This window comes from Drosophila pseudoobscura, chromosome X (assembly GCF_009870125.1).
Source record: "Drosophila pseudoobscura strain MV-25-SWS-2005 chromosome X, UCI_Dpse_MV25, whole genome shotgun sequence".
NCBI classification, from domain to species: Eukaryota; Metazoa; Arthropoda; class Insecta; order Diptera; family Drosophilidae; genus Drosophila; species Drosophila pseudoobscura.
The window spans coordinates 28,803,058-28,829,136 of NC_046683.1; the positions used below are offsets into that span (position 1 = coordinate 28,803,058).

Below are 26,079 nucleotides of genomic sequence, written 5' to 3' on the forward strand. Positions count from 1 at the left end.
TAACAGTGTCACCTTGGATTGGGGTAATTTCACTGAGAGTTTTCTTCTCTCCGCCCGACTACCATTCGCCAGCATCCTAGCAGAGACATGACCGTGCTAGGTCCTGTTTCCAGCCGCCCTCACGGGGAGAGTATAGTCGCACTTCCACCGGTGTGCACAGTTACGGCGGGTGACGGTTCGCTCGAAACCCTCTGTGTCCTAGGGGGGTGTGAGATGCAGACCGCACCGGGTATTACCAACCGGAGCGGCTGAGCCTCAGTTCCGAGTTCACAGTTGTGCGAGCCGACCCGTCATCCGTTTGTCCCCCTGTAGCAAATGGCTACAGGGCTGACGGCCTAATAAAAATGAGTTACAAGACATACAATTTTGAGAAAAGTATTTTTTGAGCCAATATACTAAATATTAGCATTTAAATATATATTAGTTTCCTCCAAGTCCTTGTAAATTAAATTACAATAAAAAAACGAGGGGGAACGTTGTGAGTTGCTGCGGACACCGCAACTCTACAGTTATACCCGATACTAAGTCAGTATGGCTCTCCTCCGGCAGATGGCGCTCATATTAAGCGACACGACAAAGAGTGCGTGCGAGAGAGACAAAAAATCAGTCTGAGCGTGACGTCGGGCGCTGCATAGCCAGTGAAAATTGGTTTGTTCCTTTTGGCTATAAAAATGACCTGATCTGATCCAAATTCAGCAACCGGATAGATATGGTCATTCTCTATGATTCTGCGTTTTTAGTTTTCTCAAATCTGCAATATTGTGGATGGCACAGATTTTCGTCCTTTGTGGGGGCGGATGGGGGTGGGGCGAAATTCTGAGATATACGTTTTATAGTGACATCTTAAAGGAGTGTGTGTACCAAATTTGGTTACTCTAGCCTTAATAGTCTCTGAGATTTGTGGTTGCCCCAGATTTTCGTCCTTTGCGGGGGCGGAAGGGGGTGTGGAGAAATTTGGACACGAAACGGTCAAGGTCCGATATCACAGGAGTGTGGATACCAAATTTGGTTGCTCTAGCTCTTATGGGTTCTGAGATCCTTGAACTCATATTTTGGAATTGGCAAAACCGACCATGAAACCTGTGTGTTAGAGTGAGACAGAGCGAGAAAGAGTGAAATTGTTTTCTTGATGCTGGCTATAATAATAATACGATCCAGTTCAGATTCTGCAGTCTAAAAGATATGGTAATTCTCTACGATTCTGCGTTTTTAGTTTTCTCGTATCGTCAAAATTGTGGATGCCACAGATTTTCGCCCTTTGTGGGGGCGGAAGTGGGCGGGGCAAAGTCTTGAAATATTTTTGGAGCAGTGACATATCACAGAAGTCTGGATCCAAAACATTGTTGCTCTAGCTCTTATAGTCTTTGAGCATTAGGCGCTGAAGGGGACGGACAGACGGACAGACGGACAGACGGACAGACGGACGGACGGACAGACGGACAGACAGACATGGCTCAATCGACTCGGCTATTGATGCTGATCAAGAATATATATACTTTATGGGGTCGGAAACGATTCCTTCTGGACGTTACACACATCTACTTTCACCACAAATCTAATATACCCCAATACTCATTTTGAGTATCGGGTATAATAAAAAATACATTTTTTCGGGAGTGTTTTCGTATAAACCTTCTCCTGGAAAATTTAAACAGCTGAAAACCAAATGAGACAAATCGGCTCAGCCATTCTCAATTTATGAGATCCCGTAAATTTTTTTACTCCATTTATATATACATACCGATTTATTAGTATGGGTAATTATGTAACGAATTACATTTAATACAACGTATTGGTACAATAAATTATGATAAAATGCGCTGAACCGGGCCGACTGTAAAAAAATTGTTAAAAAATATTTTTCTCTATACTACATATGCAGACACCAGAAGACCTGATGAAACTTTATTTTGTATGTCTTTTAGTTCAGATGTTGTTATCCGTGACAATGCATCGGCTATCTTCATTTTATTTTATTTTAGTTTCGAATATGGCCTTTGAGTTTAGTTTTTATTAGGTTGACTGCTGTAGTTTCATGTGTTCCCTTAAGTGAATCCACTAAGCTAAGAGCATCAATGAAACTTTGTAGATTCTCAGGCTTTCCACTAAACTCAGGTATGAGTGAAGCGGCTAGCTTAAGAAATTCTAGTTGTGACATGGCCATTTTTAGAGTTTTTACTTCAGTAATAGACTCTGATTCAGAATCAACTAGATTGGTTAGTGTGATTACCGCTGGTATCGTAAGGTCGCCTAGGTCTTCTTCTTTTATATGTGTATCTGAACCGCTTGCGATTTCAGATTCGCCCTCTAAATATATTGGACGTTGACATGCAATGACTGCATCTAACAAGAGGCGATGCAATTACTGCACCGTCAAGTGGCCCGTGTGACACCAGCAGAAGGCTGTTACGCGCGGATCCCAGGCAAAACGCAGCCCTCCTCCCGCCCAACCGACCGAGGGGCGCTGCCGCATGACGCGCGGTGCGTAGCCGAACCAAACGCGAGCATGCAAGAAAGATAGATATTAGACTAACCTTCGAGGAAAATTAGCACTAAACTTATTAAGAAATTAAGCATGCAATAAAATACAAAATACAAATACCACTACAATTACTAATTACTAGAAAGGTGTGTAAGGATTAGTAATTTAATAAGAGGAAGAGAATTAGTGGAGGATATAATATGGTAGAGGGAATTATAGACAGATCAGGGCTGTCTATGTCACCCCTGATCAAGTTGTGCATAAATATCACACCAAGCATTTTTCTACGAGTAACTAAGGATGGGAGGTTTACTAATAATAGTCTACTAGAGTAAGATGGGAGTCTTACACCCGCATCCCAGTTAAGGCCCCGCAGAGCAAAGAGTAAAAAGTTTTTCTGTACTGATTCTATACGGTCCTGGTGTACTTTGTACTGAGGCCACCATACACAGGAGCCGTATTCTAAGATCGGACGAACAAGCGAGGTATAGAGAGTCTTTGTTATATAGGGGTCGTCAAATTCCTTTGACCACCTCTTTATAAACCCAAGCACGCCCATGGCCTTATTTACCATGGTAGAAATGTGTTCGGAAAACTTTAACTTGGGATCTAACATAACACCCAGATCATCCACCAGGGTAATTCTCTCAAGAGAACCCCCAAATAGGGTGTAGGGAGCCAACAAAGGGTTAGAACGATGAAATGTCATAACTTTGCATTTCGAGGCATTAAGGTGTAACAAGTTTGCACAACACCATGACTGAAAGCTATTGAGATCGGATTGCAAGCGAGAATGAAATGAAATGTCCTTGTACTGGACACAGAGTTTAACATCATCCGCATACATAAGTACTCGAGAGTATGTTATTACTGAAGGCAAGTCATTAATAAAGAGTGTGAAGAGTAAGGGGCCTAGATGGCTGCCCTGTGGTACTCCCGAAGAAACCTTTACTGGTAAAGAGAGGGAGTTTTTGAAGAGGACTCTTTGAGACCTAGAACAAAGATAGCTAGAAATCCATCTCAGGAGGTTGGGCGGAAACCCTAAAAGGTCAAGTTTATGTGCTAAGAGGGAATGGTTTACAGAGTCGAATGCTTTACTAAAGTCGGTGTAAATAACATCCGTCTGTAAGTTACCTTGAAAGCCTTTAATAATGAAAGAGGTAAACTCTAACAAGTTCGTGGTGGTTGATCGCCGCCTTATAAATCCATGCTGAGTTGGAGATATAAGTGACTTGCAGAGATGTTGCAAGTGCGGAGTTAAAACTTTCTCAAACAATTTGGGAATAGCGGATAACTTTGCTATACCTCTATAATTTTTTACATCAGACTTACTACCTTTTTTATGGAGAGGAATTATAAACGATTCCTTCCAGATTGGGGGGAAGCAAGATGAATCAATGGACATGGTGAATAGTTTAAGCAATGGTCCACACAGAGCCTCGGCGCAGTACCTGAGTACACAACCTGGAACCCCGTCTGGACCCGGTGAAAACACCGGCTTAACTAGTCGAAGATCTTGAAGTAGGGAATACTCATTTAACAAGGGACTGAAAATGCCGTTCGACCTCGGTAATCCGTATGGGTACGGTTGACCAGAGTAGCGTTCCTCAGAATAGGTAGTTTGGAAAAACTGGGCAAAAAGATCGGCAATTGCCTGATCATTATTTGCCGACGTATTACAAAATGATAGCGAGGATGGGTGTGCGGACGTTCTACGCTTACTGTTTACGAAGCAGTAAAACTGTTTAGGGTCCTGAGAAAAACGTATCCTGCAACGAGATAGGTAGTTCTTATAGCATTGAGCATTAAGAACTGAAAAGTTTGACCGAGCTATTACATAACGAGAGTGAGAAGTAGGAGAACCCACTTCTTGAAATTTTTTATAAAGTTTTGTTTTTAAGTTTTTTAGACTGGATAACTCTTTGGTAAACCAAGGGGGTTTTCCAGATCTAATCGGACAAGAAAGCGGGACACAAGAATCAAAAAATGTGCCAAGAGCATTGTAAAAAATGTTTGTGGCTTTTGTGACATCAGTGCACAAGTACAAAGCGGACCAATCAAAATCCCTAATTAGGTTATTAAGCTTCGCAAACTCGGCTTTACGAAAGCAGCGGACACGTTCAGGTAGTCTACTCGACCGATCCGATACAGTTGGTCCTATGTCTAGCGACACCTCGAAAGTAGGGTGGTAGGCGTCTTCAGGTATAGTGAGCGGAAGGGCTCGGGTTAACAACACTATGGTCGGATCCGATACAAAGCATAGATCAAGCAATCGACCCAAGGAATTTTTCACATGATTGACTTGAGACAGGGACAGGTCAAGCAAGCCGTCAACAAAGTCATGTCGTGACATGGGCACTAGGATACTAGACTCGTTTACCGAAGACCAAACAGTTCCTGGCAAGTTGAAGTCACCAAGAACTATCATACGATCTTTATCAGATAGCGAGGAAGCAACAGCGGTTAAAGCGGACAAGTGCTGCTCATAAATTGAAATATCCGAAGAAGGTGGGATATACGAGCAAGTAATGAATATAGCGAAAGCGGGAAGAATCAGTTTTACACACAGGAATTCCAGTTCCTGTTGAACTTGGACTGTGAAGTGTTCTGACGTGAAGTAAGAGTCCACTGCAATTAGAACCCCTCCTGCACGTCGAGACGAACGGTCCTTTCTAAAAGTTGGGTACCGACCTGCCAAAACCTCGGAACTAAGAATGTCCGGCTTTAACCAGGTTTCAGTAAACACAATAACGTGGGAAGCAAATGCAACACTATCCCGGAAAAGAATGCTGAGCTTACTACGCAAGCCTCTTACATTCTGATAGGTTACTAAAAGAGAAGTTAGTTTTTTGGAAAGGTTGGAGCAAGACGGGAAGTTGAGGAAGAGGAAGTTGAGGTTGAGGGTGGCACGCTGGAAAGATTTGGAAGTGATATGGGGGGCCTTCTTAGCCTTAAACTCCTTCACCACCAAATGCTCCGGCCAAAATTTGGTGGAGCAAATGGTGTCAAATTGAGTTGGGGAGATGCTTATCTTAAACGACGCTATCTCCCTGGCATAAGAGAAGTTAAATTTCTCCACCTTTAAACCCACGGCTTTTATTTTGCTTTGAATGAAAGCAGTTACATCATTAGATGTGAGGTCAGGGGCCAGCCGTGAAACAAAAACTTGTCGTTTTGGTGGGACTCCTGTGTTTGTGTTTTCCTCGACTAATACTGGAGTATTCAAAATCGAAGGTATAGTTATGTCTAGTGAATATTTTGATTTGATGCTATTTAAATTTGTTTTTAATCTATTCAAAAATCTTGATACATACGACCAATGCTGAGTATTTAACTTTTCTTTATTGTCGTGTATCAGGGAACGAGCTTGGTTAAAACATGCAACTAATATTGTCGCGTGTCTACTTATAGTTTCGTTTGAAATATTCCTATTTTGTGCTAGACTCTTGTATGATTTATCAAAATTTTCTTTTATTTTAACTAATGCGGCATTAATATTTTGCCATTCCATTTCATTTTAAAATAATTATTAAAATGTGCAAAAACATTTATAGGTTTTCAATCAAATAATGATATATTTTTATTCATGATTCGTTATGGACTTTTTCTTTTATTTTTGGCCAATTTTCGTTACCATTATAAATTTGTTTTAAATTTTGTCCAGGTCATCTGCCCGGCTTTGATAGCGTTTCTTTATGCATCTATTATGTAGTTTATACAATTTATATAATAGATGTCCTATGATTATAATGAAAATAATAGCAATAAGTATTGTTATTAACTTTAGGTCGGTGTTATTGACTTCAACTTTGTTTATTACATTCGCTGTCGAATCTACCGATTTTACATCTACTAAACCCATTGTGTAAAAATTTTCGAAATTTTCTTCAAATTTACTTATTTAGTTTGTTCGTGACATATGTATATACAAAAAACAAATTTCCTTTTTTTTTCTTTTATACTACTGTATAAATTCTTTGTTAATTGTTGAAATTAATTTATAATTTATATATATATTTTTTTTCAGTTTTTACATTTCTTTCTGCCTAGTGTTTGTGTGGCTTTACAGGCCTCACTCTAATTGGGCAGATGTTATTCCGCTCAATTTTACAATTTTAGATCTTACAGTTAAGTTGTATGCATCGCAGGCATTTAGAAAAAAAAATTTTGTTTGGCGGTGGGCGCTCTAGGAAGCGCTGTCGGTTCACTGCTCCGGGTCTAGCTTGTTGCGCTAGACGAGGCCGGTGCTGGCTGCACAGGCTGCTACTGCTTCTCTGTTGGGGCACCGGTGCAGGCTGCACAGGTGTACTCGCAATGCGGCGAGTGTAGAGGTCCCTCGCAGTCGTTCGGGCAGGTCTTTGCTATTTCTGTCGTTTGGGGTGGTGGAGTTACGGTTAATATTTTACTGATATTTCGTATTGCAGTGTAGGTGGTTGTGTGCATTGGCTCTTTCATTTTCTTTTCTGCTAGCAACAATTTGATGTGATCGAGCTCTGTGTGTAATTTCACAGATGTGCTCCACGGCAAATTATCGTTGCTATTTAGCAGTTTGAGTAGTGTTGCCCTTCTGGCTCTCAGGCGTTTTACTACGCCGCCTCTTTTGCCACACATACCACTCTACTTACTGCGTTCAGTTCCGCTCCATTTCGTTGTTAATTTTTTTTGATGTTACTGCTGCTTCCAGTGGTGCCTGCTGTGGTGCTGCTGTTGTTGTCCGCTCTCGCCGCTCTCTCTCTCGCTCTCCGCTTTTTTTTTTTATGTGATTTATTTTAACATATTTTTGTTTCCGAACATCTACATGTTCGTGACACTTGTCACGGTCGCCATGTAATATGTCACTATTGTAATTATAACACTGGCACGTCTGTGCCGTTTGACTTCGGTTTTTAGAATGTCTTTATTGAATTTATTCTTATAACTCAGACCGCATAGCTGCGCTGCCGGTTACGCCAACAGCGGAGCGGCTTCATACATATTTGTCTTATCAGCATAATCGAGAGGGCAAGAGCCGTATGTACATATATGTATATATATATATGCTTCAAGTGGTCAGCGTGGGAATGCTGACTTAGCTTAGCGCATAAGCGGCGATCATATTGCACGCTCACTTGAAGTGGTTTTGTTTGTGTACTGCAACAATGTGTTGCTGATACATTTATTGTTAACCATTGGGTACAGTGTACACTCAATATATGCACATACTACAACATATAGCTTGTAGTCAGAAGTCCTCAGACCGGAGACCCTGTTTCCGAGGATCCAGGGCTCCTGAATGAGGACTATGTCGGCTCCACCCTTGGCCAGGTGGAGCAGTAGAGCAGCGCATGCTGCCTTACAATGGTGGAGGTTTATCTGCAGGAGCGTCAACGACATTCCTGAGGCTCGCCTCCACCATTGTTGCTTCTAGATCGCTGTCAGGGGACTCCGGCTCCTCCCCGACAACGATGTGGGTGAGTCCTCTGGCTAGGTCGCTCTCGTCGAACGCGTAGTCGTCCAAGATGTCGTCCGACATCATGGGCGCCGCATCCGACGCCGGGTTGTCTTCCTCGCACGAGGCCCCCTCTTTCGGGATCTCCGGCAACTCCGGGTCTGGCTCGACCTCCGCTTGCCTGCCCTTGCGATCGGACTTGTAAGTGGATATGGTGACCTTCTTGTAGCCATAATCCACTACACCGTCCGACTTTGCGAGGAGATCAATGGATTCCTCATTTAGGACGAGGATGATCTGGCGCCTCTGCCCTTGGATATCCTCCACCTTTGCCACCTTCCAATCGGCTGTAGGAAGGTGGGGGTTGCAGACCTGCAGTAACCTGAGGATCTTCTCAGGCTCTGCAGGCTGAGCCGAGACCCACGCTCTGGCTCTCGGGCGACTAGGGACATCTTCTCACTTCACGGCCTCCAGTTTCGCCCCTGGATAGACCTCTTTGAGGGACGCCACCGCCTTCATGTAGAGGGCCGCAGAGCGAGCGTCTTGGCAGGCGATGGCTTTCACCTTGCCTTGATGCCACCCTGCGTCCTCACACTTTGGCGGTGGTCCGCCGTTCTCCTCCAGTTCCAGTAGGTACCGGTCCTGGAGCTCGTTCTCCACCAGGTGCCACTTATCGCGAGGGACATGGCCGTCCTCGGCTCCCCTGTCTAGGACACCGATCAGGGTCCTGCCCCTCGGCACCTCAGCGAATGACCGGTTCGTGAGGTGGGTCTTCACCCGCTGGCTTGCTGGGCTTGGCCTGGCTGATTTGCGGGAAGGATTGAGGAGGCCCACAGCCTCTGCTCCTTTCCTTCGGCTAACGCCCTGAAGTTCGGGTCTTCGTTGGGCAAGATGAAAGCCGCTCGTCTCCTGTCTTGGTACGACGGCTTTCCTCCCCGTGGTGCAGAGACGCTGCCCGCTGGAGCTCCCATGGGTTCTTCGGTCCCGGTGCGCTTACCAGCCGCGATTACGCTCTGCTTGGCAGCCACCCCGGTATCCGCTTCGCCCTTGGAGCCACCCGACTTGGAAGGACCCGATTGGCTTTTCGGGCCCCCCCTCCGCGGCGGCTGCTGCCTGAAGACGGTGGACCGACTCAGTCTCCTTCCCCGTCTTCTTTGTACCCGGTTTCCCAGGCGCTGGTGTAGAGGGATTGGCTTGTCCCTCCGGTACTTTAAGAGGAGTACCGAGCTCCTTTGCGGTTTTGTTGGTTTTTATATTTTGAGTGTTTGACATAGTAGTTCCCACGAGTAGGCGGGAAGGGGATGGTCACCCGAGGCATAGCTCGCTTGCCACGGGAAGCCTGATTTAAACTGGAGGTCGGCAGGTATGCAGAGTCCGCATATTAGCGACCGGGCACCCCCCCGGCCATGCATCCCTCGGCATATAACAGTGTCACCTTGGATTGGGGTAATTTCACTGAGAGTTTTCTTCTCTCCGCCCGACTACCATTCGCCAGCATCCTAGCAGAGACATGACCGTGCTAGGTCCTGTTTCCAGCCGCCCTCACGGGGAGAGTATAGTCGCACTTCCACCGGTGTGCACAGTTACGGCGGGTGACGGTTCGCTCGAAACCCTCTGTGTCCTAGGGGGGTGTGAGATGCAGACCGCACCGGGTATTACCAACCGGAGCGGCTGAGCCTCAGTTCCGAGTTCACAGTTGTGCGAGCCGACCCGTCATCCGTTTGTCCCCCTGTAGCAAATGGCTACAGGGCTGACGGCCTAATAAAAATGAGTTACAAGACATACAATTTTGAGAAAAGTATTTTTTGAGCCAATATACTAAATATTAGCATTTAAATATATATTAGTTTCCTCCAAGTCCTTGTAAATTAAATTACAATAAAAAAATAAAAAATACATTTTTTCGGGAGTGTTTTCGTATAAACCTTCTCCTGGAAAATTTAAACAGCTGAAAACCAAATGAGACAAATCGGCTCAGCCATTCTCAATTTATGAGATCCCGTAAATTTTTTTACTCCATTTATATATACATACCGATTTATTAGTATGGGTAATTATGTAACGAATTACATTTAATACAACGTATTGGTACAATAAATTATGATAAAATGCGCTGAACCGGACCGACTGTAAAAAAATTGTTAAAAAATATTTTTCTCTATACTACATATGCAGACACCAGAAGACCTGATGAAACTTTATTTTGTATGTCTTTTAGTTCAGATGTTGTTATCCGTGACAATGCATCGACTATCTTCATTTTATTTTATTTTAGTTTCGAATATGGCCTTTGAGTTTAGTTTTTATTAGGTTGACTTCTGTAGTTTCATGTGTTCCCTTAAGTGAATCCACTAAGCTAAGAGCATCAATGAAACTTTGTAGATTCTCAGGCTTTCCACTAAACTCAGGTATGAGTGAAGCGGCTAGCTTAAGAAATTCTAGTTGTGACATGGCCATTTTTAGAGTTTTTACTTCAGTAATAGACTCTGATTCAGAATCAACTAGATTGGTTAGTGTGATTACCGCTGGTATCGTAAGGTCGCCTAGGTCTTCTTCTTTTATATGTGTATCTGAACCGCTTGCGATTTCAGATTCGCCCTCTAAATCTGTGTTTGTGTTTTCCTCGACTAATACTGGAGTATTCAAAATCGAAGGTATAGTTATGTCTAGTGAATATTTTGATTTGATGCTATTTAAATTTGTTTTTAATCTATTCAAAAATCTTGATACATACGACCAATGCTGAGAATTTAACTTTTCTTTATTGTCGTGTATCAGGGAACGAGCTTGGTTAAAACATGCAACTAATATTGTCGCGTGTCTACTTATAGTTTCGTTTGAAATATTCCTATTTTGTGCTAGACTCTTGTATGATTTATCAAAATTTTCTTTTATTTTAACTAATGCGGCATTAATATTTTGCCATTCCATTTCATTTTAAAATAATTATTAAAATGTGCAAAAACATTTATAGGTTTTCAATCAAATAATGATATATTTTTATTCATGATTCGTTATGGACTTTTTCTTTTATTTTTGGCCAATTTTCGTTACCATTATAAATTTGTTTTAAATTTTGTCCAGGTCATCTGCCCGGCTTTGATAGCGTTTCTTTATGCATCTATTATGTAGTTTATACAATTTATATAATAGATGTCCTATGATTATAATGAAAATAATAGCAATAAGTATTGTTATTAACTTTAGGTCGGTGTTATTGACTTCGACTTTGTTTATTACATTCGCTGTCGAATCTACCGATTTTACATCTACTAAACCCATTGTGTAAAAATTTTCGAAATTTTCTTCAAATTTACTTATTTTGTTTGTTCGTGACATATGTATATACAAAAAACAAATTTCCTTTTTTTTTTCTTTTATACTACTGTATAAATTCTTTGTTAATTGTTGAAATTAATTTATAATTTATATATATTTTTTTTTCAGTTTTTACATTTCTTTCTGCCTAGTGTTTGTGTGGCTTTACAGGCCTCACTCTAATTGGGCAGATGTTATTCCGCTCAATTTTACAATTTTAGATCTTACAGTTAAGTTGTATGCATCGCAGGCATTTAGAAAAAAAAATTTTGTTTGGCGGTGGGCGCTCTAGGAAGCGCTGTCGGTTCACTGCTCCGGGTCTAGCTTGTTGCGCTAGACGAGGCCGGTGCTGGCTGCACAGGCTGCTACTGCTTCTCTGTTGGGGCACCGGTGCAGGCTGCACAGGTGTACTCGCAATGCGGCGAGTGTAGAGGTCCCTCGCAGTCGTTCGGGCAGGTCTTTGCTATTTCTGTCGTTTGGGGTGGTGGAGTTACGGTTAATATTTTACTGATATTTCGTATTGCAGTGTAGGTGGTTGTGTGCATTGGCTCTTTCATTTTCTTTTCTGCTAGCAACAATTTGATGTGATCGAGCTCTGTGTGTAATTTCACAGATGTGCTCCACGGCAAATTATCGTTGCTATTTAGCAGTTTGAGTAGTGTTGCCCTTCTGGCTCTCAGGCGTTTTACTACGCCGCCTCTTTTGCCACACATACCACTCTACTTACTGCGTTCAGTTCCGCTCCATTTCGTTGTTAATTTTTTTTGATGTTACTGCTGCTTCCAGTGGTGCCTGCTGTGGTGCTGCTGTTGTTGTCCGCTCTCGCCGCTCTCTCTCTCGCTCTCCGCTTTTTTTTTTTATGTGATTTATTTTAACATATTTTTGTTTCCGAACATCTACATGTTCGTGACACTTGTCACGGTCGCCATGTAATATGTCACTATTGTAATTATAACACTGGCACGTCTGTGCCGTTTGACTTCGGTTTTTAGAATGTCTTTATTGAATTTATTCTTATAACTCAGACCGCATAGCTGCGCTGCCGGTTACGCCAACAGCGGAGCGGCTTCATACATATTTGTCTTATCAGCATAATCGAGAGGGCAAGAGCCGTATGTACATATGTGTATATATATATATGCTTCAAGTGGTCAGCGTGGGAATGCTGACTTAGCTTAGCGCATAAGCGGCGATCATATTGCACGCTCACTTGAAGTGGTTTTGTTTGTGTACTGCAACAATGTGTTGCTGATACATTTATTGTTAACCATTGGGTACAGTGTACACTCAATATATGCACATACTACAACATATAGCTTGTAGTCAGAAGTCCTCAGACCGGAGACCCTGTTTCCGAGGATCCAGGGCTCCTGAATGAGGACTATGTCGGCTCCACCCTTGGCCAGGTGGAGCAGTAGAGCAGCGCATGCTGCCTTACAATGGTGGAGGTTTATCTGCAGGAGCGTCAACGACATTCCTGAGGCTCGCCTCCACCATTGTTGCTTCTAGATCGCTGTCAGGGGACTCCGGCTCCTCCCCGACAACGATGTGGGTGAGTCCTCTGGCTAGGTCGCTCTCGTCGAACGCGTAGTCGTCCAAGATGTCGTCCGACATCATGGGCGCCGCATCCGACGCCGGGTTGTCTTCCTCGCACGAGGCCCCCTCTTTCGGGATCTCCGGCAACTCCGGGTCTGGCTCGACCTCCGCTTGCCTGCCCTTGCGATCGGACTTGTAAGTGGATATGGTGACCTTCTTGTAGCCATAATCCACTACACCGTCCGACTTTGCGAGGAGATCAATGGATTCCTCATTTAGGACGAGGATGATCTGGCGCCTCTGCCCTTGGATATCCTCCACCTTTGCCACCTTCCAATCGGCTGTAGGAAGGTGGGGGTTGCAGACCTGCAGTAACCTGAGGATCTTCTCAGGCTCTGCAGGCTGAGCCGAGACCCAGTCAGTCTCCTTCCCCGTCTTCTTTGGACCCGGTTTCCCAGGCGCTGGTGTAGAGGGATTGGCTTGTCCCTCCGGTACTTTAAGAGGAGTACCGAGCTCCTTTGCGGTTTTGTTGGTTTTTATATTTTGAGTGTTTGACATAGTGGTTCCCACGAGTAGGCGGGAAGGGGATGGTCACCCGAGGCATAGCTCGCTTGCCACGGGAAGCCTGATTTAAACTGGAGGTCGGCAGGTATGCAGAGTCCGCATATTAGCGATCGGGCACCCCCCCGGCCATGCATCCCTCGGCATATAACAGTGTCACCTTGGATTGGGGTAATTTCACTGAGAGTTTTCTTCTCTCCGCCCGACTACCATTCGCCAGCATCCTAGCAGAGACATGACCGTGCTAGGACCTGTTTCCAACCGCCCTCACGGGGAGAGTATAGTCGCACTTCCACCGGTGTGCACAGTTACGGCGGGTGACGGTTCGCTCGAAACCCTCTGTGTCCTAGGGGGGTGTGAGATGCAGACCGCACCGGGTATTACCAACCGGAGCGGCTGAGCCTCAGTTCCGAGTTCACAGTTGTGCGAGCCGACCCGTCATCCGTTTGTCCCCCTGTAGCAAATGGCTACAGGGCTGACGGCCTAATAAAAATGAGTTACAAGACATACAATTTTGAGAAAAGTATTTTTTGAGCCAATATACTAAATATTAGCATTTAAATATATATTAGTTTCCTCCAAGTCCTTGTAAATTAAATTACACATAAAAAAGAAGACTACATAATAATTGACGTTATTAAATTTTTTTTTAAGTCTATTTATACAAAACGGAATTTTCTTTATATGGCCTCTATACTTCGATTTTTGTTGTTTAACTAGCCGGCCCTGCTTCGTTTTGCTGTGGCGCTCATTGTGATTGCACGGATAAGAAATGTAGACAACTCAGTTGATTGTTTCTTGATGGAGAATATAAAGAGTTTTGACCTGATGTCCGACTATGGCAATGGATTCCCCGCTAATACGGCTACTACGGCTAGTATTAAAAAAAAAAATAAAAAATACATTTTTTCGGGAGTGTTTTTGTATAAACCTTCTCCTGGAAAATTTAAACAGCTGAAAACCAAATGAGACAAATCGGCTCAGCCATTCTCAATTTATGAGATCCCGTAAATTTTTTTACTCCATTTATATATACATACCGATTTATTAGTATGGGTAATTATGTAACGAATTACATTTAATACAACGTATTGGTACAATAAATTATGATAAAATGCGCTGAACCGGACCGACTGTAAAAAAATTGTTAAAAAATATTTTTCTCTATACTACATATGCAGACACCAGAAGACCTGATGAAACTTTATTTTGTATGTCTTTTAGTTCAGATGTTGTTATCCGTGACAATCTATCTAGCTATCTTCATTTTATTTTATTTTAGTTTCGAATATGGCCTTTGAGTTTAGTTTTTATTAGGTTGACTGCTGTAGTTTCATGTGTTCCCTTAAGTGAATCCACTAAGCTAAGAGCATCAATGAAACTTTGTAGATTCTCAGGCTTTCCACTAAACTCAGGTATGAGTGAAGCGGCTAGCTTAAGAAATTCTAGTTGTGACATGGCCATTTTTAGAGTTTTTACTTCAGTAATAGACTCTGATTCAGAATCAACTAGATTGGTTAGTGTGATTACCGCTGGTATCGTAAGGTCGCCTAGGTCTTCTTCTTTTATATGTGTATCTGAACCGCTTGCGATTTCAGATTCGCCCTCTAAATATATTGGACGTTGACATGCAATGACTGCATCTAACAAGAGGCGATGCAATTACTGCACCGTCAAGTGGCCCGTGTGACACCAGCAGAAGGCTGTTACGCGCGGATCCCAGGCAAAACGCAGCCCTCCTCCCGCCCAACCGACCGAGGGGCGCTGCCGCATGACGCGCGGTGCGTAGCCGAACCAAACGCGAGCATGCAAGAAAGATAGATATTAGACTAACCTTCGAGGAAAATTAGCACTAAACTTATTAAGAAATTAAGCATGCAATAAAATACAAAATACAAATACCACTACAATTACTAATTACTAGAAAGGTGTGTAAGGATTAGTAATTTAATAAGAGGAAGAGAATTAGTGGAGGATATAATATGGTAGAGGGAATTATAGTCCGAGCATAAGACCCTAAACGGTTCATGCAAGGAATAATTCGATATACAAAGTGGAAGGAACAACGGTATAAAGTTTCTAGTCAGTCTAATAGGAATCATGAAGTTTATGCGGCTCAACAGATCAGGGCTGTCTATGTCACCCCTGATCAAGTTGTGCATAAATATCACACCAAGCATTTTTCTACGGTTAACTAAGGATGGGAGGTTTACTAATAATAGTCTACTAGAGTAAGATGGGAGTCTTACACCCGCATCCCAGTTAAGGCCCCGCAGAGCAAAGAGTAAAAAGTTTTTCTGTACTTATTCTATACGGTCCTGGTGTACTTTGTACTGAGGCCACCATACACAGGAGCCGTATTCTAAGATCGGACGAACAAGCGAGGTATAGAGAGTCTTTGTTATATAGGGGTCGTCAAATTCCTTTGACCACCTCTTTATAAACCCAAGCACGCCCATGGCCTTATTTACCATGGTAGAAATGTGTTCGGAAAACTTTAACTTGGGATCTAACATAACACCCAGATCATCCACCAGGGTAATTCTGTCAAGAGAACCCCCAAATAGGGTGTAGGGAGCCAACAAAGGGTTAGAACGATGAAATGTCATAACTTTGCATTTCGAGGCATTAAGGTGTAACAAGTTTGCACAACACCATGACTGAAAGCTATTGAGATCGGATTGCAAGCGAGAATGAAATGAAATGTCCTTGTACTGGACACAGAGTTTAACATCATCCGCATACATAAGTACTCGAGAGTATGTTATTACTGAAGGCAAGTCATTAATAAAGAGTGTGAAGAGTAAGGGGCCTAGATGGCTGCCCTGTGGTACTCCCGAAGAAACCTTTACTGGTAAAGAGAGGGAGTTTTTGAAGAGGACTCTTTGAGACCTAGAACAAAGATAGCTAGAAATCCATCTCAGGAGGTTGGGCGGAAACCCTAAAAGGTCAAGTTTATGTGCTAAGAGGGAATGGTTTACAGAGTCGAATGCTTTACTAAAGTCGGTGTAAATAACATCCGTCTGTAAGTTACCTTGAAAGCCTTTAATAATGAAAGAGGTAAACTCTAACAAGTTCGTGGTGGTTGATCGCCGCCTTATAAATCCATGCTGAGTTGGAGATATAAGTGACTTGCAGAGATGTTGCAAGTGCGGAGTTAAAACTTTCTCAAACAATTTGGGAATAGCGGATAACTTTGCTATACCTCTATAATTTTTTACATCAGACTTACTACCTTTTTTATGGAGAGGAATTATAAACGATTCCTTCCAGATTGGGGGGAAGCAAGATGAATCAATGGACATGGTGAATAGTTTAAGCAATGGTCCACACAGAGCCTCGGCGCAGTACCTGAGTACACAACCTGGAACCCCGTCTGGACCCAGTGAAAACACCGGCTTAACTAGTCGAAGATCTTGAAGTAGGGAATACTCATTTAACAAGGGACTGAAAATGCCGTTCGACCTCGGTAATCCGTATGGGTACGGTTGACCAGAGTAGCGTTCCTCAGAATAGGTAGTTTGGAAAAACTGGGCAAAAAGATCGGCAATTGCCTGATCATTATTTGCCGACGTATTACAAAATGATAGCGAGGATGGGTGTGCGGACGTTCTACGCTTACTGTTTACGAAGCAGTAAAACTGTTTAGGGTCCTGAGAAAAACGTATCCTGCAACGAGATAGGTAGTTCTTATAGCATTGAGCATTAAGAACTGAAAAGTTTGACCGAGCTATTACATAACGAGAGTGAGAAGTAGGAGAACCCACTTCTTGAAATTTTTTATAAAGTCTTGATTTTAAGTTTTTTAGACTGGATAACTCTTTGGTAAACCAAGGGGGTTTTCCAGATCTAATCGGACAAGAAAGCGGGACACAAGAATCAAAAAATGTGCCAAGAGCATTGTAAAAAATGTTTGTGGCTTTTGTGACATCAGTGCACAAGTACAAAGCGGACCAATCAAAATCCCTAATTAGGTTATTAAGCTTCGCAAACTCGGCTTTACGAAAGCAGCGGACACGTTCAGGTAGTCTACTCGACCGATCCGATACAGTTGGTCCTATGTCTAGCGACACCTCGAAAGTAGGGTGGTAGGCGTCTTCAGGTATAGTGAGCGGAAGGGCTCGGGTTAACAACACTATGGTCGGATCCGATACAAAGCATAGATCAAGCAATCGACCCAAGGAATTTTTCACATGATTGACTTGAGACAGGGACAGGTCAAGCAAGCCGTCAACAAAGTCATGTCGTGACATGGGCACTAGGATACTAGACTCGTTTACCGAAGACCAAACAGTTCCTGGCAAGTTGAAGTCACCAAGAACTATCATACGATCTTTATCAGATAGCGAGGAAGCAACAGCGGTTAAAGCGGACAAGTGCTGCTCATAAATTGAAATATCCGAAGAAGGTGGGATATACGAGCAAGTAATGAATATAGCGAAAGCGGGAAGAATCAGTTTTACACACAAGAATTCCAGTTCCTGTTGAACTTGGACTGTGAAGTGTTCTGACGTGAAGTAAGAGTCCACTGCAATTAGAACCCCTCCTGCACGTCGAGACGAACGGTCCTTTCTAAAAGTTGGGTACCGACCTGCCAAAACCTCGGAACTAAGAATGTCCGGCTTTAACCAGGTTTCAGTAAACACAATAACGTGGGAAGCAAATGCAACACTATCCCGGAAAAGAATGCTGAGCTTACTACGCAAGCCTCTTACATTCTGATAGGTTACTAAAAGAGAAGTTAGTTTTTTGGAAAGGTTGGAGCAAGACGGGAAGTTGAGGAAGAGGAAGTTGAGGTTGAGGGTGGCACGCTGGAAAGATTTGGAAGCGATATGGGGGGCCTATTCTTCTTCTTAGCCTTAAACTCCTTCACCACCAAATGCTCCGGCCAAAATTTGGTGGAGCAAATGGTGTCAAATTGAGTTGGGGAGATGCTTATCTTAAACGACGCTATCTCCCTGGCATAAGAGAAGTTAAATTTCTCCACCTTTAAACCCACGGCTTTTATTTTGCTTTGAATGAAAGCAGTTACATCATTAGATGTGAGGTCAGGGGCCAGCCGTGAAACAAAAACTTGTCGTTTTGGTGGGACTCCTGTGTTTGTGTTTTCCTCGACTAATACTGGAGTATTCAAAATCGAAGGTATAGTTATGTCTAGTGAATATTTTGATTTGATGCTATTTAAATTTGTTTTTAATCTATTCAAAAATCTTGATACATACGACCAATGCTGAGTATTTAACTTTTCTTTATTGTCGTGTATCAGGGAACGAGCTTGGTTAAAACATGCAACTAATATTGTCGCGTGTCTACTTATAGTTTCGTTTGAAATATTCCTATTTTGTGCTAGACTCTTGTATGATTTATCAAAATTTTCTTTTATTTTAACTAATGCGGCATTAATATTTTGCCATTCCATTTCATTTTAAAATAATTATTAAAATGTGCAAAAACATTTATAGGTTTTCAATCAAATAATGATATATTTTTATTCATGATTCGTTATGGAGTTTTTCTTTTATTTTTGGCCAATTTTCGTTACCATTATAAATTTGTTTTAAATTTTGTCCAGGTCATCTGCCCGGCTTTGATAGCGTTTCTTTATGCATCTATTATGTAGTTTATACAATTTATATAATAGATGTCCTATGATTATAATGAAAATAATAGCAATAAGTATTGTTATTAACTTTAGGTCGGTGTTATTGACTTCGACTTTGTTTATTACATTCGCTGTCGAATCTACCGATTTTACATCTACTAAACCCATTGTGTAAAAATTTTCGAAATTTTCTTCAAATTTACTTATTTTGTTTGTTCGTGACATATGTATATACAAAAAACAAATTTCCTTTTTTTTTTCTTTTATACTACTGTATAAATTCTTTGTTAATTGTTGAAATTAATTTATAATTTATATATATTTTTTTTTCAGTTTTTACATTTCTTTCTGCCTAGTGTTTGTGTGGCTTTACAGGCCTCACTCTAATTGGGCAGATGTTATTCCGCTCAATTTTACAATTTTAGATCTTACAGTTAAGTTGTATGCATCGCAGGCATTTAGAAAAAAAAATTTTGTTTGGCGGTGGGCGCTCTAGGAAGCGCTGTCGGTTCACTGCTCCGGGTCTAGCTTGTTGCGCTAGACGAGGCCGGTGCTGGCTGCACAGGCTGCTACTGCTTCTCTGTTGGGGCACCGGTGCAGGCTGCACAGGTGTACTCGCAATGCGGCGAGTGTAGAGGTCCCTCGCAGTCGTTCGGGCAGGTCTTTGCTATTTCTGTCGTTTGGGGTGGTGGAGTTACGGTTAATATTTTACTGATATTTCGTATTGCAGTGTAGGTGGTTGTGTGCATTGGCTCTTTCATTTTCTTTTCTGCTAGCAACAATTTGATGTGATCGAGCTCTGTGTGTAATTTCACAGATGTGCTCCACGGCAAATTATCGTTGCTATTTAGCAGTTTGAGTAGTGTTGCCCTTCTGGCTCTCAGGCGTTTTACTACGCCGCCTCTTTTGCCACACATACCACTCTACTTACTGCGTTCAGTTCCGCTCCATTTCGTTGTTAATTTTTTTTGATGTTACTGCTGCTTCCAGTGGTGCCTGCTGTGGTGCTGCTGTTGTTGTCCGCTCTCGCCGCTCTCTCTCTCGCTCTCCGCTTTTTTTTTTTTATGTGATTTATTTTAACATATTTTTGTTTCCGAACATCTACATGTTCGTGACACTTGTCACGGTCGCCATGTAATATGTCACTATTGTAATTATAACACTGGCACGTCTGTGCCGTTTGACTTCGGTTTTTAGAATGTCTTTATTGAATTTATTCTTATAACGCCAACAGCGGAGCGGCTTCATACATATTTGTCTTATCAGCATAATCGAGAGGGCAAGAGCCGTATGTACATATGTGTATATATATATATGCTTCAAGTGGTCAGCGTGGGAATGCTGACTTAGCTTAGCGCATAAGCGGCGATCATATTGCACGCTCACTTGAAGTGGTTTTGTTTGTGTACTGCAACAATGTGTTGCTGATACATTTATTGTTAACCATTGGGTACAGTGTACACTCAATATATGCACATACTACAACATATAGCTTGTAGTCAGAAGTCCTCAGACCGGAGACCCTGTTTCCGAGGATCCAGGGCTCCTGAATGAGGACTATGTCGGCTCCACCCTTGGCCAGGTGGAGCAGTAGAGCAGCGCATGCTGCCTTACAATGGTGGAGGTTTATCTGCAGGAGCGTCAACGACATTCCTGAGGCTCGCCTCCACCATTGTTGCTTCTAGATCGCTGTCAGGGGACTCCGGCTCCTCCCCGACTACGATGTGGGTGAGTCCTCTGGCTAGGTCGCTCTCGTCGAACGCGTAGTCGTCCAAGATGTCGTCCGACATCATGGGCGCCGCATCCGACGCCGGGTTGTCTTCCTCGCACGAGGCCCCCTCTTTCGGGATCTCCGGCAACTCCGGGTCTGGCTCGACCTCCGCTTGCCTGCCCTTGCGATCGGACTTGTAAGTGGATATGGTGACCTTCTTGTAGCCATAATCCACTACACCGTCCGACTTTGCGAGGAGATCAATGGATTCCTCATTTAGGACGAGGATGATCTGGCGCCTCTGCCCTTGGATATCCTCCACCTTTGCCACCTTCCAATCGGCTGTAGGAAGGTGGGGGTTGCAGACCTGCAGTAACCTGAGGATCTTCTCAGGCTCTGCAGGCTGAGCCGAGACCCAGTCAGTCTCCTTCCCCGTCTTCTTTGGACCCGGTTTCCCAGGCGCTGGTGTAGAGGGATTGGCTTGTCCCTCCGGTACTTTAAGAGGAGTACCGAGCTCCTTTGCGGTTTTGTTGGTTTTTATATTTTGAGTGTTTGACATAGTAGTTCCCACGAGTAGGCGGGAAGGGGATGGTCACCCGAGGCATAGCTCGCTTGCCACGGGAAGCCTGATTTAAACTGGAGGTCGGCAGGTATGCAGAGTCCGCATATTAGCGACCGGGCACCCCCCCGGCCATGCATCCCTCGGCATATAACAGTGTCACCTTGGATTGGGGTAATTTCACTGAGAGTTTTCTTCTCTCCGCCCGACTACCATTCGCCAGCATCCTAGCAGAGACATGACCGTGCTAGGACCTGTTTCCAACCGCCCTCACGGGGAGAGTATAGTCGCACTTCCACCTGTGTGCACAGTTACGGCGGGTGACGGTTCGCTCGAAACCCTCTGTGTCCTAGGGGGGTGTGAGATGCAGACCGCACCGGGTATTACCAACCGGAGCGGCTGAGCCTCAGTTCCGAGTTCACAGTTGTGCGAGCCGACCCGTCATCCGTTTGTCCCCCTGTAGCAAATGGCTACAGGGCTGACGGCCTAATAAAAATGAGTTACAAGACATACAATTTTGAGAAAAGTATTTTTTGAGCCAATATACTAAATATTAGCATTTAAATATATATTAGTTTCCTCCAAGTCCTTGTAAATTAAATTACACATAAAAAAGAAGAATACATAATAATTGACGTTATTAAATTTTTTTTTTAAGTCTATTTATACAAAACGAAATTTTCTTTATATGGCCTCTATACTTCGATTTTTGTTGTTTAACTAGCCGGCCCTGCTTCGTTTTGCTGTGGCGCTCATTGTGATTGCACGGATAAGAAATGTAGACAACTCAGTTGATTGTTTCTTGATGGAGAATATAAAGAGTTTTGACCTGATGTCCGACTATGGCAATGGATTCTCCGCTAATACGGCTACTACGGCTAGTATTAAAAAAAAAAATAAAAAATACATTTTTTCGGGAGTGTTTTCGTATATACCTTCTCCTGGAAAATTTAAACAGCTGAAAACCAAATGAGACAAATCGGCTCAGCCATTCTCAATTTATGAGATCCCGTAAATTTTTTTACTCCATTTATATATACATACCGATTTATTAGTATGGGTAATTATGTAACGAATTACATTTAATACAACGTATTGGTACAATAAATTATGGTAAAATGCGCTGAACCGGACCGACTGTAAAAAAATTGCTAAAAAATATTTTTCTCTATACTACATATGCAGACACCAGAAGACCTGTTCAAACTTTTCTCTGTACCAGATAAAAAAAAACATACATATTGGCAGTATTGGCTGTAAATGCGCAAAATTACAAGGACAATTGTCTTCCGACGCTTAAAAAATTTGTTGATAGGTATTATGCGAATGATAATAGCGTCTGCTCATTATGCCAGAAAAACTCTGAAGCCTCTTGGCCACTTTTTTTTGCTTGTTTTGGGTTCAGATCCTCCCATATATATGGGAATACCTTTGTTGGTTTTTCGGCAAATTCTTGGCGGATTTTCCAAATATCCGTAATCACAGGAAAAGCCGTATGTTTTATTGACGTGTAGGGTTAGTCTACATATAATCGCACAACTCGAAGTCGTTGGATAAACATTTCTTTTCTAAGTGTTTTCCTTGACTGTTTTTACAATGTAGCATTTCTCATACCATGCGTCCGTTTTTTCAACGTTACACTGTTTATTTCTAACATTCTCGCATTGTGGGTTTTTTCAACATTTCTCTGGTTATTTCAAACATTGTCGCAACTTTGTCTCATCTGAAGAAGACTGAACACCACTATCCTTGATCTGCTTCCCACTCATTTGTTAAGCACTTAACAAAGCATTGAGTTCGTGCCTAAGCTGCAAAACCTGCAAATGTGCCTCAGTTAAGGCCAGTTAAAAAGTTTTGAGCAAATTCGAAAACAAATATTTACAAAAAGGGATATAAGTCAAAAAACATCTACTGCTTAATATTAAAAATCAAGGTATCCGAAAATATAAGGAAGGCTTATCGCTATGGTCATGATTATTTTTTGTAAAAATAGCTTCTAGTCTAGTAAAAAACATGAAAAATTTAAGTTGGTCAGACTCACTTCACTAATTAAGAAACTAAGCATGCATTCAAAATACAAATACAAATACCACTACAATTTCTAATTACTAGAAAGGTGTGTAAGGTTAAGGTGTGTGAGTAACTTAATAAGAGGAAGAAATAATATGGTAGAGGGAATTATAATCCAAGCATAAGACCCTAAACGGTTAATGCAAGGAATAATTCGATCTACAAAGTGGAAGGAACAACGCTATAACAGTTCTAGTGAGTCTTATAGGAATCGTGAAGTTTATGCGGCCCGTCTATGTCACTCCTGATCAAGTTGTGCACAAAAATCACACCAAGAATTTTCGTACGGCTAACTAAGGATGGGAGGTTTACTTATAGCAGTCTACTAGAGTAAGATGGAAGTCTCACACCCGTATCCCAGTTAAGGCCCCTCAGAGCAAAGAGTAAAGAGTTTTTCTGTACTGATTCTATACGGTCCTGGTGTACTTTGTACGAACTAGCGAGGTATAAACCTCTTTATAAACCGAAGTACGCCCATGGCCACATTTACCATTGTCGACATGTGTTTAGAAAACTTTAGCTTGGCGTCTAATATAACACCAATATCATCCACCAGGGTAATTTTCTCAAGAGAACCACCACATAGGGCCAATTCCGGAATAACGTAGGTTGTGGCATTTAGTTGTAAGCCCGGCTTAGTCAGAGAGCGGATGGAAAAACTGCAGATCTTCTTTGACTAAGCGGACACGGCATTGAGAATGGAGACCTCAGGTCTCGGAACGTGGGCCACTGCTGGTAGTCCCAGTGTCACATGGAGATTGGAGGCTACCGCCGGAAGTCTGCACTTGAACGGCCAGTTGCGGCGTGTGAGAGACAGTCGGGGGCTCGAGCTGATCGTTCAGTTCGGCAAGGCATTACGCGTAGACCGTGTAGCAGTCATCGGACATCCCTTGGACATCAGCTACCACCCTTTGGATCCGCTTCCGACATCGCCACCGAACAGGCCTCGAACTCAGCGTCCACCTTTGCCCACAGGCTTCGGAGTTGATCTTGATGGACTTGGGAGAGCGAGCAGGTTGGAGTGCTAGCATCTGGAGCGTCGAGCTTCTGATCGAAGCGGGTCAGTCTGCTTGCAGCGAAGGCAAACTTGGACCGTGTGAAAATGGCTGCCGATTGGTCCATAGTGCTCGGAACCGTAAGAGGGACTGCCGAGGGGAGCAACAAGACATCGAAAGCATATTCTTAACCCATAAAATACGAACTGTATAAACGTAACAATATTATGGAAATTGTAAAATGTGGCCGGAATGTGCAGACATAAATACTACGATCAATAAATGTTTAACCAAGAGCGAAAATTGTGGACGAACAATAACATTGAGGCACGAGGTAACAATGTATAGAGTCGGTTGCAAACAGTTAAAAAAAAAATATACCCTCGAAATGCAAGGTAGGGCGTTGCTTGGCGTTCCATTAAGTTTAAGCGCGGCATCGAAAACTATCCCAACAAATACAACGAAAGCAACCGGTGGAGAAGCGAAAAAACGAAAGGAATGCACAGCTTCTTCTGCTTGCATGTATGTATATATGGCTGTAAGTGGTATTTACCGCGGCTTCGGTTAACAACCACCCTTTCGACGAGATTCAAACAACGGGTAAAACGGTATATAACTATGAAGGCATGAGTGAATATATATATGTATGCATATGTTCAAGTATATGCTAATTCAAAATGTATACGTAGCCATAGACATATGTACATAAATAGGTGCGGGGGATTCAAGTTCAAGATTATTAAGAAATAGCTACTGGATCACTTGGGTGTAACGTGTAGGTAGCGCGCCGGTTAAAACGGTGGTGGGAGCGTAACTAACTTAGCTTAAGCGTTACGCTGCGGTGAACGCCGCGTGGATTGTGGATCTTCCGAGCGCACCGACAAACGCGCGACATCGAGTGCGCGTCAATTATCTACTGATGCCCTGAACAAAAAATATTCCGAAAATATCGACGTTCTGCCATGTTTAGCTCAGTCAATGGATCTTAAACTCATCGAAATCTTATAGCCGAAGGTCAAAGGAATTCTACCAACTGCAAATCCGTCAACCTGAACTCAATTTTGGCAAGTGGTTTAAGAATTATTAAAATTATTGGCTCAAATCGTATTGAAACGTTGGAAGGACCTTACTGACCCATGCCAGGCCGGGGTAAAGCAGCTCATACAGAACATATAACATAGGTTTTAATTTGAGTTTCTTTTTTTGATTTTGTTCGAAAGCAACACTATTTCAATGAACAGCAGATATCTTGGGTAATTGTGTAAAGCCATGAAAAATAGAAGATGAATGTAAATGTAACAAAATTTCATCAGGTTTCTAATTTCTTCTTAAATTTTAACTTGTTCAATTTTGAATACCTGAAATGTCTCAAAAGGAGTATGTGTATTGAGTCGAAATTGTTTTTCTTCTAATTTTTTTTTTCTGTCATATTGAGTCAGTAAATTTTTATATCTAGTACTCGCAGAGTATAGGGGTATATTAGATAAGTGGTGAAAGTGGATGTGTGAAACGTCCAGAAGAAACCGTTTCCGACCCCATAATGTATATATATTCTTGATCAGCATTAAAAGCCAAGTCGATAGAGCCATATCTGTCTGTCCGTCCCTATGAGCGCCCAGTGCTCAGAGGCTATAAGAGCTAGAGCAACGACTGTTTGTATCCAGACTTCTGTGACATGTCACTGTTACAGGCCCCCACAAAGGTCGAAAATCTATGGCATCCACAATTTCAAAGATACGAGAAAACGCTGAATCGTAGAGATTGATTATATCTTCTAGACTGCAAAATCTGAACTAGAAACCAAATTTTTGATCCAC

At 42.6% G+C, this 26,079-nt stretch overlaps 3 long non-coding RNA genes across 3 annotated transcripts; all 3 read right to left on the bottom strand.

Annotated features, from left to right (window-relative positions):
- Positions 1-6,509: 6,509 nt before the first annotated feature.
- LOC117184914 (uncharacterized) lies at positions 6,510-7,411 on the bottom strand. The gene is made up of 2 exons (XR_004470378.1): positions 7,108-7,411; positions 6,510-6,849 (listed from the first exon to the last, which is right to left on the bottom strand). It is a non-coding gene; the product is annotated as an uncharacterized lncRNA (long non-coding RNA).
- Positions 7,412-11,357: 3,946 nt separating this feature from the next.
- Positions 11,358-12,259, bottom strand: LOC117184905 (uncharacterized). Its single transcript, XR_004470369.1, has 2 exons — positions 11,956-12,259; positions 11,358-11,697 (listed from the first exon to the last, which is right to left on the bottom strand). It is a non-coding gene; the product is annotated as an uncharacterized lncRNA (long non-coding RNA).
- A 7,001-nt stretch (positions 12,260-19,260) lies between these two features.
- LOC117184907 (uncharacterized) lies at positions 19,261-20,154 on the bottom strand. Its single transcript, XR_004470371.1, has 2 exons — positions 19,859-20,154; positions 19,261-19,600 (listed from the first exon to the last, which is right to left on the bottom strand). It is a non-coding gene; the product is annotated as an uncharacterized lncRNA (long non-coding RNA).
- Between the last annotated feature and the right edge of the window lie 5,925 nt (positions 20,155-26,079).